The sequence below is a fragment of the Monodon monoceros genome, unplaced genomic scaffold (assembly GCF_005190385.1).
Source record: "Monodon monoceros isolate NGI ecotype Baffin Bay Population unplaced genomic scaffold, NGI_Narwhal_1 Super_Scaffold_13, whole genome shotgun sequence".
NCBI classification, from domain to species: domain Eukaryota; kingdom Metazoa; phylum Chordata; class Mammalia; order Artiodactyla; family Monodontidae; genus Monodon; species Monodon monoceros.
Genome location: NW_021703769.1, coordinates 82,353,776 through 82,368,353, shown reverse-complemented (window position 1 = coordinate 82,368,353; position 14,578 = coordinate 82,353,776). Strand labels below are relative to the sequence as shown.

Sequence of the window (14,578 nt, the reverse complement as noted above, 5' to 3'; positions counted from 1 at the left end):
CGTAAAGAACCAAGAATAAGTAAAGCATTCATAAACAAAAACAAAACATGGAGAATTTATACTACTGGATATTTAGTCTTATTATTATAAAGCTACAATAATTAAGACAATGTGGTATTGGCAAAAGAAGAGAAAAATAGACCAATGGAACAGAGTCCACAAACAGATTCATTCACATATGGATGACTGATTTATGACAAAAGCAGCACTGCAGAGCAATGCATAAACATGATTTTTAAAACTATATGACACTGTACTGGAAAACTATATTTTGGGAGCATAGGAAAGATCAAAGAACTAGACCTCTTCTTCATGCCTTAGATGAAAACAATTTCAGGTGAACTCCTGATTTAAATGGTAAGGTAAAATAATAGTTTCTGGAAGATAACATAAGAAAATACCTGCACAAATCGGAGCTGGAAAATATATCTTAAACAGGAAATAAAAAGGGCTGTCCACCAAAGAAAAGACTGAAATATTGTACATTAAGATAAAATACTTCTGTTCACCAAAGAAATTATTAAGAGTGAAAAGGCAAGCCACTGGGAAAAGAAATTTGCAATACATATAACAAAGGTTCCTATCCAGAAAATATAAAGAACTCCTACATGTTAGCTGAAAATAGAAAAAAAAAAAAAAGGAAAAGAAGAATCAGACAACTTGAAAAATGGGGGCTTCCCTGGTGGTGCAGTGGTTAGGAATCTGCCTGCCAGTGCGAAAGACACGGGTTCAAGCCCTGGTCCGGGAGGATGCCACATGCCGCGGAGCAACTAGTCTCGTTCACCACAACTACTGAGCCTGCACTCTAGAGCCTGTGAGCCACAACTATTGAAGCCCGTGCGCCTAGAGCCCGTGCTCCGCAACAAGAGAAGCCACCGCAATGAGAAGCCTGCGCACAATGAAGAGTAGCTCCCACTCGCTGCAACTAGAGAAAGCCCGTGCGCAGCAGTGAAGACCCAAAGCAGCCAAATACAAATAAATAAATTCTGGGAAGATGGCAGTAATGGTGGCACCATAGCTTTTAAATCTCCCCAAATTTTCAAATAAAAACAGAAAAAAATTCCCTGGTTACAAAAATTCCAGTTTACACAAAAACAAGACAAAACAAAGGAGTCTCCACAGACTCCAAACTGCAAGCACATGAGGACAAACCACCAAGAGCCACACAATTTCTGAAGCATCACTGGTGCCTCAGAAAGCACAGGGTACCATTCAGACCTGAGAATAGTATCAATATATAACCCCAAATAACCGACAGGAATTCACTGGAAAGCACACAGGCCAATGTGAAAAAGGAGCTAATACTATGAAGTGGTTTTGCTCAATTCAATAGTGGGTAAGTGCAAGGAGGCCCTGACCCTGTAAGGTCTGAAAAAGATATAGCAGTCTAGGATCCATGAAGTTTTGAAACTCATCAACCAGGGCTCCCTGACAGGACACAGCCCTATGAGAAGAAAATGCTGGGAACAGTTAAACTGAGTAAGATAGAGACAAAGGAAAGAGAAGTTAGGTCCAGATAAAAATAGAGAACAGAATCAAAAAGTCTCAAAAAGCAAGCTGCCATATTTTGAACACTGTATGAAGAGGAGCTCTGAAGTTAGAAAAAGTTATCCTAAACTACATCTCCTTCTAAAAGTCCAAGAAAGCATCCATTAACAGAGGAATGGATAAAGAAGACGTGGTACATACATACAACGGACTATTACTCAGCCATAAAAAAGAACAAAATAATGCCATTTGCAGCAACATGGATGGACCCAGAGACTGTCTTACTGAGGGAGGTCAGACAGAGAAAGACAAATACCATATGATATTGCTTATATGCGGAATCTAAAAAAGGGTACAAATGAACTTATCTATAAAGCAGAAACAGAGCTGCAGAGGTAGAAAACAGACCTATGGTTACCAGGGTGTAAGGGGGGTGAGGAGGGATAAATTGGAAGACAGGGATTGACATATACACACTACTACATATAAAATAGGTAACTAATGAAGACCTACTGTATAGCACAGGGCACTCTACTCAATACTCTGTAATGGCCTATACGGGAAAAGAATTTAAAAGAGTGGATATATGTATATGTATAACTGAATCACTATGCTGTACACCTGAAACTAACACAACATTGTAAATCAACTATACTCCAATAAAATTTTTTTTAAAAATCCAAAAAAGCTAATTTCACTAAAAATTAACAAAGAAAAGAACTGATGTCAAATCTCATATAAAGGTGTAAGAAAAACAAGAAGCAAAACATCCCTATAAACAATAACATGCCAGAAAGATATAACAACCTAAGGGTCACTAAGAAAATAATATAAGACATAAAATAACAACATAAATCAGAACTAGAAAAACTCAGAAATGAAGTGACATATCTCAGGAAAGAAACAGAAATTAAATAAAGTGTTTTAGGAATGCAGAGTAAATTAGAAGAAATACAAGTGTTAATAAACACAACACATACTGCTTTAGGAGAACTGAAAGGTGAAAGGAAAATTTTAAATAGAAAAAAGGAGATAAAGGAGCTCTTGAATAAACTGAAAGGGAAGAAAACACAAAAAACTGTAACTGAAAAAAAAAACTTTCCTAAAGTAAAAATATTAAAGCTACATTTCAAAAGAGCACAGTACATACCTAAGGAAAGCAACCCAGAATGACAACCATCAAGACACATTCTAGTAAAATTACTGGACTTTAAAGAAAGAAAGAAAAAAATCCTTTAGCATCTGGGCTGGAGAATTATAACAGAAAAAATTAAGATTATTAACAGATTTTTACAGTGATGCTTTAAGACACTCGTAAACAGATTAAGATACTTTAGAAAAAAACGTGAGCCATAGATTTTATATCCAGCAAAACTAATTTTAAGAAAAAAGTGCACAAACTTAACAATGTACAAGAACTTCCTACAAGATTTTCCTGAGGAATCAACAGAAAAGCAAGCTTCAGGCAACCAAAATGACCAGAGAGACACTGACACAAAGACTAGTGGTAAACATGAAATACATAATTACTTACAGTACTAAGATTAAATTATAACTGAGATTGAATGATACAGTACAATTTAAAAAATTATGGGGAAGGGAAGCATATGAAAGATTTTTAAAGTTGTTTACAGTAATCATGCTAGTGGTGACATTCTGAGACTTTCATTTTGACACTTTTGGCTGTGTTAAAACAAAGTTATAGCATATTCTAATTCTATCAATCCCTCTGTCCTTGAGAATCACGATTCTTAGTGTGGTAAAAAGGAATTATAATATAGAAGCAATAAAGTAAGTTAAGTAAAACCACTATAGTCCTAAATTTGAATTATAAATATTAGTATAAACTGGTAAAATATTTTACTTCCATCCAAAAAAAAAAAAGTTTTCAAACAAGACCTGCTTGTAGCAATGAACATCCATAGTGCCCAGATTATTTGAAATACTATTTCTCATCGAAAGAGATGAAGGCTTTTGGGACAAATTACTAATTCCAAGTCTGGGGCAGGAATCATACAAAATGAACATGGAACATCTTGTCATATCACATATCAAGGAAGCTATCAAAGACTACTTATCAAAGACTGAATCCTGTCAGAATAAATTCCTGAAGAGGCTTCCACTGGCCAAAGATGGAACATTTTGAACTTCAGTAAAGATAATAATTGATATGGTACAAACATCTTAGGAAAATGTTAAATGAAAGTGTTCATAATTTTTTAAAAGTCATTTTCAGAAGATGACGGTCAACCAATACATTATCTTTAAACCTGGTAAAACAAAGGCAAAGAATCAGGCATTTTCTTGCCTTTTCTATATAAACTATATCACTGGATAACCAAACAGCAGATGAGGAAATCATTTCTTTATAAAATTACTGTAGTATTAATTTAAAAATTCAATTAAAATATCACCATTTTGCAATCCTCAGTAATTTACTGGGCCTTGGAATTCCCTGCCATTCCAGTGGTTAGGAGTCAGCACTTTCATTCTGGTGGCCCAGGTTCAATCCCTGGTCAGGGAACTAAGATCCCACAAGCGGGAAAAAAAAATAAAAAAATAAAAAATTACTGGACCTAGACATTGAATATCATTGACTCTAACATCATAGAGACAATAAGACATAACTGCCTTCTGAGGAAAGAACACTATCTACTATCTTGACAGAAACAATCAGATCTGGACACAGCCTAATTTTTAGAATAGAAGCTATCTGAAAAACGAAATTTTTGAATTACACCGTTAAGTATGCCATCTAGATCAGGTATTCTCAATGGGGGCAATTTTGCAAGGGGGTAAAAATATCTTATTACAATGGTTTGTCATCCTCCCAAATTCAATCCCACCCAACAAAATCTTATTCCTTAGTATTTAATGGGGGAGAATCAGGAAAAAATGTCTAAAATGGCTCTACAGGGAGGAATGGTTTTTTTTTTTTTAAGCCTGACAAACACCTATCTAGGTGCTGGGAAACTAACAGGTCAAATGATTCAGGTTCAACAACAGATAAATTATAAGGAAAAATTAAAGGAATGGAAGAGAAACCCTAGATTTAAAAGATATAGGGATGCACTCAGGTGAGAAACCCATAAAGAAATACAAGAAAATGATCAGACTAATGGTTAATTTCAGGGGGAAGGAATGAATTATGCTCAAGACAGCATGCATAGAGGAGGCTTCGGGATGATCTACTTCTTGACCTAAGTAGTACATACAAACACCTTATAATAATTCATTAAGCCATACATGTTTTATATATTGTTTTATTTGTAAAGGGCAAAAAACTCCCATGAGATATTGCATACCCATAGGGATTGCTAGAAGCCTGAAAATTGATGACCAAGTGTTGCTGAGGATTTGGAGCAATGGGGACTTTCATGTACTATTGGTAGGAGAGGAAACTGGTACCACAACTGTGCAAAAAAGAATCCTTGAGGGCTTCCCTGGTGGCACAGTGGTTGGGAGTCCGCCTGCCAATGTGGGGGGTGCGGGTTTGTGCCCCGGTCCGGGAGGGTCCCGCGTGCCGCGGAGCGGCTGGGCCCGTGAGCCGTGGCCGCTGGGCCTGTGCGTCCGGAGCCTGTGCTCCGCGACGGGGGAGGCCGCGGCAGTGGGAGGCCCACATACCGCAAAAAAAAAAAAAAAGAATCCTTGATAGTTTATCAATTATAGTGGAAAATATAAATCCTGGAAGACTCAACAATCCACTGTAAAATCTGTACTACAGAAATGTACACTTATATGCACCAGGTCTATGCACAAGAATGTTCACAGCAGCACTATTCCTAACAGCCAAACACTGAAAAGGACTCATATCAATGATGGAATGGACAAATACACTGAGGTATGCTCATACAATTGAAACATACACAGCATCAAGAATCAAGCCATTGTAGTCACACACAATATGAATGGATCTTAAAACATAATGGTTGAGTGAAGGAATTCAGACATAAAAGAAAATATACTGAATGCCTCCATTTAGATAAAGTTTAGGCATAGGCCTAAACTTAGCTGTTTGGGGTGAAATTTCTCTGTGTGTGTGTTGTATTTAACAATGGAAAACTTAGAGGGAAAAAGGTCACCCTAAGGGAAAAAGAGAGTGGTTGCCTCTGTGAAACAGTATTTGGGGGTCAAGAGAAGAGAATTATTGCTTTTATTTCTTTCTGTAGTTTGATTTTTGAACCATTTTCTTGCTTTACTCTGACGGACATCACAAGAATGAAAATCAATAAGTAAGAACCAATGGGGGACAATTATAACTGCTACAGTGGCTTTTTAGTTCCAAGATCCTACCTGTAACCTATCCACTCAAGGCTTTTCTTCCTAAGAAAATCTCAATTTTCTTTGCCTTCCTGTGAGAAATCATGTACTTCAGAGGAGGTGGGCCCCAGACCCTGGTTTATTATACGATGTCTATAGATAGTCAAATAATGTCATCATTTTCCCAACTTAAGATACTATAAAATTTTATATCAAGACTATGTTTAAGTATTACAACAGAACTTTCTGGTATCTATAACTGAACATAGGTATCTCAATGTTTAAAAATTATAAACCCAAGCATAAGTTTAAGTATCTCACTTGAAATAACAATAATGATGTTATTGATTTTATAAATAGCATGGTATAATGGAAAGAGCTCTGGTATCAAATTTCAACTGCACCTATTCAAGTACTTTTCTTTCATATACAATTTTTTTAAAAAATATTTATTTATTTAATTGGCTGTGCCGGGTCTTAGTCGCGGCACGCAGGATCTAGTTCCCCGACCGGGGATCGAACCTGGGCCCCCTGCCATGGGAGCACGGAGACTTAGCCACTGGACCACCAGGGAAGTCCCATCAAATACAATTTTTAAAAAGCATTTTGGGACTTCCCTGGTGGCACAGTGGTTAAGAACCCGCCTGCCAATGCAGGGGACACGGGTTCAAGCCCTGGTCCGGGAAGATTCCACATGCCGTGGAGCAACCAAGCCCGTGCACCACAACTACTGAGCCTGTGCTCTAGAGGCCGCAAGCCACAACTACTGAGTCCACGTGCCCCAACTACTGAAGCCTGGGCGCCTAGAGCCTGTGCTCTGCAACAAGAGAAGCCCCTTCTCGCTGCAACTAGAGAAAGCCCACGCGCAGCAATAAAGACCCAACGAATGCAGCCAAAATTTAATTAAATTTAAAAAAGCATTTTTAACACTTAATTCCAATAACCAAGCTTATTTCTTCTTTTACCATAACTAGGTTCCTTCAATTTTACACTGGAAATCAAAGGAAAATGTGATTTATTTTATATCTAATTTAGTTAGACTGTCAAGCTTGTAGTTAAGCAGATTACTAGTGATGCTTTAAAAGCAAGATTCCTCATGAATGGCAAGTACAGTGGCCCCAAGCTGCAGTGAGAAAAGAAGTCTGATGATGAAATTTCTACTCCTGACTAGCTTCTCTGTAAAGGTCATTTAACTCCCTGACATTCAGTCCTCTCATCTGGGCTCAGAGCAGATGGCCTAAGTATGAACCATGGTTTCACCAATTAGTGAATCAGTGACTATGCATAAACTGCTTAATCTCTTGGGCCTAATTCCTTTATTTGTAAAATGACAATACAGTTGTTTTAAAATTAATTGAGTTAAACATATATAAAGTGTTTAGCATAATGACTGGCAAATAGCAAGTGTCACATTATGACATTATTACCTGTGAAATGGAAACAGCAGATGCACAGTGTTTACTACTACTACTAATATGTTGATAATACAACCAAACGGGGGGAGAGGGGTGGAGAGAGAACTTTATTCTCCTCTTCCAAGCTACTTTTCACTAGTATTACAACTATTCACAGTAAAACTTTTACTTCCTTCTATAAGAAACTTCATTTTCCCTTTGGAAGTAGCAAGAAGCTATGTATGTCTTTTTGCTTATTGATCAGACACCAAAGTGGAGTTCAGAAATAGGAAATGCCACCCAAAAAAGAATAATTCGGTTGTCACCTCTTGCTTTTAATTATACAAATAATCATTTACACATTTATGATTATACTCTATAGTCAAATATACCAATTAATGCTTCCAAATTAGAACTTAAAATTAGGATATATTTCATCACTTCATTACTCAGTGGAGAATCTTATGTAGTAATATTATAAGAATTTAAGAAAATTGGATGACAATTCTTCTATCTTCTCTTCCACCTCCCACAACTGTCCTAATGATCTTTTTTTTTAATCCCCTTCACTTCGTTGCATGAATGAATCAACACATGATGAGAAGGAGTTCGCATTTTGTTTTCTCCATATGCCCTTGACTATGTCTTACTCATAGCTGTACTTCCAGAGTCTCACAGTTGTTGAATGAATGAGTGGCTCCAAAAACATACTCTTCTGCCAGAGACTGGAGCTCTTCATCATAGCCATATACAATCAGAGTCAAGTAACATGGCTTACACGACAACAATCAGTTTACCATGATTTTCTTCAGTTATAAAGTATTACACCATTATAGAAAATTTGGAGAACAAAGGAAGTCGGGAAAAGATGGGAATCACCCATGGTTCTCTCACACAATTTTATGATTTCCGAAACTGCATCTTTGCTTCCTTGTGACCAGGGTCTTTGGGTCTGTCTCTAACAAATCATTTTCTTCTCAATTCTTCTATTCATGTCACTTCTCCACTTTTCCTTCCAGATGCTCCTAATATAATACTGTATGGTCCTGGGGTTTTGTGGTGTTCCTGTTTTCCAGAGTAATCTCCAAAAATATGCCCATCACTTCTGCAACACTGATTTTGGGGTAATAAAGGATGTTTCAAATTTAGTGGGTTAATAACTCTTTGAATGTTCTAGAGAAAGGTGGGCAAAGAAGAGCCAGGCACAGGCTGAGAGAAGCTGACATGCTCATGTCATATCAGCACCCACAAAACCTCTTCCTAGCATATTTTTTTAAGTGTCTATAAATGATTATCGCTTTTAACTCCAATACTAGTTTCTCATCTTAACATTTAGGTAGCCATTCTTTGTAATCCTGTACTAATATGTAATCAATATTAAATTAACACAGAAAAGTTAATAACGGTTATTTCTAAGTAATAGGTTTACATTTTTTGCTTCCTTATATTTTTATATACTAAATTGGTATTATTTACGTTAACATTTAAAATTAAAATACATTACAAGAGTTTGGCAAATGTTTATTGCAGGCTCACCCCATGGTATAAAGAATTTGTGTTATGCATCATGGGGAACACAAAGAAAATCCAACATGGATCTTGCTTCAAAGAACTTCCATCAGTGAGAGAAAATATGCACACAATTAAGTATACTACAAAGTATAAACCCATTAGTGCAATACAGAGACTATTCCAGTTGAAAGAGGGCAGGCAGTCAGAGTAGGCTTAGTGGAGACAGCAATATTTAAGCTAAACTTAATGCTCTGCCAGTTCCAGGCTTAGTTTTAAGAGAACAGCACTTCCATCTAGGGCTCTTGAAACCCATAGTCACCATGTAAGAAGTCTGACTACCCTGATGGAGAGACCACATGGAAAGCCCTGACACTACATGAAGAGGGAAAGGGCAGCTGAACCCAGTCTTCCAGCAGTCTCAGACAAGGCGTATGAATAAAGAAGCCATTTTGGAAGTATATCCTCCAGTCCCAGCCACCTTGGCTGACAGCATGTGTGTGGGGGGAAAAAGGCTCAGGTGAGTCCTTCCCAATTTCTTGACTCAAAAAACTGCCAACAAATAAAACCATTATACTAAGTCACCAGGCTTGGAGGTGGTTTGCTAACAGGTAAGTGAAGCAGAGCTCTAAGTTTACTTTCTAATCAATGGGAAGCAATGCAGAGAGCTGTGCTTTAGGAAAAATCAACCTAGCTGCAGTGTGTAATCTAGTGGCAGGAAACCCAGGAAGCAAGAGCCAGTGAAGTCTGAACTAAAGGTAACAGTAAGCAGAGGGAGGAAAAGATACAAGATACTGACCACAGAGGTTAGATTCAATGGGATTTTTGTATGTAATTGGCCATGAAGGGCATGAGGAAACAAGGAGTCAAAGTTGACCTCGATGTTGAGATCAGGTGACTGGAGGATGGTGATACTATTAAGAAAGAACAAGGAAGCTGATGAGTTCAGAATAAGAAAATGCAATGCATATTAATTTCAATACATAAAATGAAAAAACTACAGTAAAATAGCATCCATAATTACAGATAATATGCAAACAATTAGTCTGGAGTTTAAGCAGTTTAAAAGAGCTCTAAAAATCCTGTTATCAGTATCTTTCTACAATACAAAAGGTTTTAAACCAAAAATTATTCAAAATTTTCGGTGGGGAAGCTACAGAGTTTAATATATAACACTGAGATTTTTCATCAACTGTCAATTGAAAATTGGTTCAGAAACTGGGATGTGGAGGGCTTCCCTGGTGGCGCAGTGGTTGAGAGTCCACCTGCCGATGCAGGGCACACGGGTTCGTGCCCCAGTCCGGGAAGATCCCACATGCCGCGGAGCGGCTGGGCCCGTGAGCCATGGCCGCTGAGCCTGCACGTCTGGAGCCTGTGCTCCGCAATGGGACAGTCCACAACAGTGAGAGGCCTGCGTACCGCAAAAAAAAAAAAAAAAAAAAAAAAAAAAAGAAACTGGGATGTGGAAACAACCTAAGTGTCCATCGACAGATAAATGGATAAAGGAGATGTGGCACATATATACAATGGAATATTACTTAGCCATAAAAAGAAACGAAACTGAGTTATTTGTAGTGAGGTGGATGGATCTAGAGTCTGTCATACAGAGTGAAGTAGTCAGAAAATAGAACAAATACCATATGCTAACACATATATATGGAATCTAAAAAAAAAAAAAAAAAAGGTTCTGATGAACCTAGTGACAGGACAGGAATAAAGACACAAACATAGACAATGGACTTGAGGACATGGGGAGGGGGAAGGGTAAGCTGGGACAAAGTGAGAGAGTGGCATGGACATATATACACTACCAAACATAAAATAGCTAGCTAGTGGGAAGCAGCTGCATCGCATGGGGAGATCCAGCTCAGCATTTTGTGACCACCTAGGGGGTGGGACGGGGGTGGGGTGGGGGGTGGGGGTGGGACAGGGAGGGTGGGAGGGAGACGCAAGAGGGAGGAGATATGGGGATATATGTATACATATAGCTGATTCACTTTGTTATACAGCAGAAACTAATACAACATTATAAAGCAATTACACTTCAATAAAGATGTTAAAAAAAAAAAGAAAGAAAAGAAAAAGAAACTGGGATGGATAGGCAAGCATACACTCATCCACAAAGGGGAGAAATCAATGTTTTCAATGATATTTTTACAGTTGAATCCTCTGTGAACTCGTGATATCCTGTCCCTTCTATCCCAATACTGTCTACAGGTTACACCCTAGGATAAATTTTCACATAGCATTGAGTTTTTGTTTTTGTTTTTTTAAAAAAAACACAGATCTCATCATGGTAGAACCAAAATCCTTACCATGGCCTGTGAAACACTGCCTCATATGGCCCTTGCTGACTAGCTAGCCCCACCTCATACTTCTTCCCCCTATTCACCAATCTGCAGGCACCAAGGCTCAGGTCCTAGAACATTCCATGCTTCTGCCTTCCACTTCAGGCTCTTCTCTCTGGCTGAGTTACTCCTCTTCACTGCCTCTCTTTGACCAAATTAACTGTATTCATCCTTCAGTTCCTCATCTTAAATGTCACCTCCTCAGAGAAAAACCTTTCTGGACTAACCCCACTGTTTGTTCACACACCTCTCACTCCTTCAAAGTACTCACCACAATGATAATCTACAATTTAGGAAGCTATGATTAATATCTATCTCCTCTGCTAAAAAACATTCATTCCTGGGCTTCCCTGGTGGTGCAGCGGTTGGGAGTCTGCCTGCCGACGCAGGGGACGTGGGTTCGTGCCCCGGTCCAGGAGGATCCCACATGCTGCGGAGCGGCTGGGCCCGTGGGCCTGTGCTCCGCAATGGGAGAGGCCACAGCCTCAGGACATAGGACACAGCCTGGCAAAAGTAAATATTCCAGAATAACTTTTTGAACAAACAAGAAGTTCACAGGTATAGCAGGATAATTAGGAGCATGAACTCTGGAGCCAAACTGGGTTCAAGTACCAGCTCTGACTGACCCTTACAAGCTTTGCAACCAGGTAAGCTATTTTTCAGCACCTCCCTTTCTTTCTCTTTAAAATAAGAATAATGACAAAACCCACAGCACTGAGGCGTCAAAGAGTTAATATATGGAAAATCCTTAGAACAGCATCTGGTTAAAGACAGATGTCTGTAAAGATCTAACTACAGCCTAGAATTTAGTGAACCCTCATTAAACAGGAACTATCAGAATTAGTAAACACAGGCTCTCTCATCTATCCTGTTTCATAAACTTTCAGTCTCCCAGACTCACATCTCAACTTCCTTTATTAGACTTCTCCAAAGGGGCTGCAAGACTTCTCTTTTATTAGCTGCTGCCTGTCTTCAGGAGAAAAATCTAAAGCCTCTATTTAAGTTTACGGGGAGGTCCAAAATCTGGCCCCAGGCTCTCCAAATATTTCCTTAAATTCAACCACTCCCTACCCCCAGCCGCAATAAATTACTTCTACAAAACACCAACGAAGCAAGGCCATTTCTTAAAGGTCTTCCAGTAGGCCAGCATACTAAAGTCTGCCCAGCCCTCTCTCAGCAGGGTAAGTCATCTTCTCTTTGCATCAAAAAGCCTAGGACAGGGACTTCCCTGGTGGCGCAGTGGTTAAGAATCCACCTGCCAATGCAGGGGACAAGGGTTCGAGCCCTGGTCCGGGAAGATCCCACGTGCTGCGGAGCAACTAAGCCCGTGCGCCACAGCTACTGAGCCTGTGCCCTGGAGCCTGCGAGCCACAACTACTGAGCCCGCGCACCTGGAGCCCGTGCTCCGCAACAAGAGAAGCCACCGCAATGAGAAGCCCGCGCACCGCAACAAAGAGTAGCCCCCCCCCCCCGCCGCGACCAGAGAAAGCCCCTGCGCAGTCAAAACTAACTAAATAAATAAAAATAAAAAAGCCTGGGACAACCCTACCCAGACGCTTATCACGACGCATCCGAGTTCTTTACAGAGCCCTCGGCTCGCTCATGTCGGAACCCTGCCCAGCGGACATCACCGGGACCTTGCAGGCACTCGGTGAGCTTGGTCACGGGACTGAAGCGGCCCGAAGTTTTCGACAATCGTCCCACACGGTATTCGGGCCACATCTCACGCGGGAAGATCGGCCTCATTCGCCGCTCGGCGCTCCGGGCACATTTGTCGGGTTCGCGTTCCCCGCGCTGCTCAGGGTTCTGACACACTCGGGGAGGCCTCACGAGGGCTGGGCAGCAGTGGCCGCCTTTTCGGGAAGACGCCCCTCCAGAGCCGAGTCGGGAGGGTTTGGGACCGCGGCCCGTCAGCCCCCCGCCACCCCTCGCCCGGACCAGGGCGTCGGAGATCAAAGTCACGGCATGTTGCCCCCCCGCGCGCCCCCGGCCGCGTTCGGCTCCACGGCCACCGCCTCCCGTGAGGCGCCGCCGAGGAAACTCGGTCTTTCGGATTTACCGGCCCGCGAAACTTCCCGAAGTGGCGGGAGCGGCGGAGGGTCCGCCGGCCGCCCGCGCCTCTATCGCTCCCTCTCGGCCGCTAGCCCCGCTGCTCCGGACGCTCGGCGCTAGGCGGCGCCCCGCGCGGCCCCGGGTTCGCTCGAGTCGGGGCTGCGGCTGAGCCCGGCCAGCGCCCCCCGCCGCCCCTCACAAACGAGCCCCCGCCCCCACCCTCACCCACGGGTTCAATGGAGGCGCCGGGCTGAGACGCCACTAGCCTCACAGAGCCTCCCGAATAGCTGGCGCGCCCCGCGGCCGACACTTACTCACCACTCACCTCGCCAGCTCTCGAAGCAGGCTCGGCGGCTTCTGTCGCCGCAGCTTCTAGTCCGCAGGAGCACCACGACAGCTTCGTGGCCGCAGCCGAGGCCGCCGCTGCGCTCCTTCCGGCCCTGCCGCGGCGTCACCTCGCGCCTGCGCACAGCGCCCCCTCCCGACTAATGACAGGAAGAACCATAGAGGCACGCCGGGTGATAGGGAGGAGGGGTCTGGGGAGTAACACCATAGAGAGGGACGCCTGTCCGCTCCTCCATCCCGGCTCACGGCCCGCTGAGTCTTGACTCCCCCACTAGGCGGGAGGACGAAAGGAACTGAGAGCCCCTCAACCCCGTGAGGAGGTGTCGCTGTCTCCCTGGAGTTTTCAACTCCAGGGCGTGAAGCGTGAAGCAGGCAGCCGTGGAAATCTCCTGGATATGCATTTATTTGCATCCGTTGCCTTTGGCAAGTCATTCATGCAACACATTTCGGAGGGCTTCCTGTATGCTAGGCACTGGTCTAGGAATTGGAGCCAAAACGGTATAGACTGTCCCTGTTCTCATGAAGCTTATGTTTTATTGGGAAGTCAATAACTGGTGAACTAATTAACTAACCAACTAAAATACTGGCCTAGACAGGAAGTGTTCTGGAAACACACACACACACACACACACACACACACACACGAAAAATAAAACAGAGGAAGGGATAGAGTGATGGGGATAATAGTGTGGTCTAAATGAAGTGAGGGAGTGAGCTGTGGTTACCACCCGGAGGAAGAACACTTCAAGCAGACGGTATACAAAGGCCGAAAGCCCTGAGATGGGAATACGCCTGGCGTGTTAGAAAAACAGCGTTATGCTGTGTGGCTGCATGGCAGTGAGGTGAGTGAGACGGACAGTGGTAGGGAATGGGCTTGGCAAACTGGTCGGGAGCCAAATCGTAGGTCTTAAATTGAATTTGCATTTTATTCTAAGTGCGATGGGAAGCTACTGGAGAATTGGGAACAGGGACGTGAGTTGATTTGCTTGTGTTTTCCGAGACCAGAATCAGGAAAGCCAGTTAGGAAGTTATTGCAGGATTCTAAATGACAAGAGAGCATGGATTGGACCAGTACCGTCAGGGAGGAGGTGATGAGAAATGGTCGGAGTAGGGATTTCTTTTAAAGGTAAAACAGAGATTTGCAGATGGATTGGATGTGGGGTGAGAGAGAATGAAAGGAGT

General features: G+C 42.0%; 1 protein-coding gene across 2 annotated transcripts in view; it reads right to left on the bottom strand.

Annotated features, from left to right (window-relative positions):
- RNF216 (ring finger protein 216) overlaps positions 1 to 13,506 on the bottom strand; it is a 172,098-nt gene extending 158,592 nt beyond the window's left edge. For both annotated transcript variants that reach the window (XM_029219533.1, XM_029219534.1), the window contains exon 1: positions 13,377 to 13,506. The gene's annotated coding sequence lies outside the window, so the exon portion shown is untranslated. The remainder of the gene's footprint in view (positions 1 to 13,376) is intronic.
- Positions 13,507 to 14,578: the final 1,072 nt, after the last annotated feature.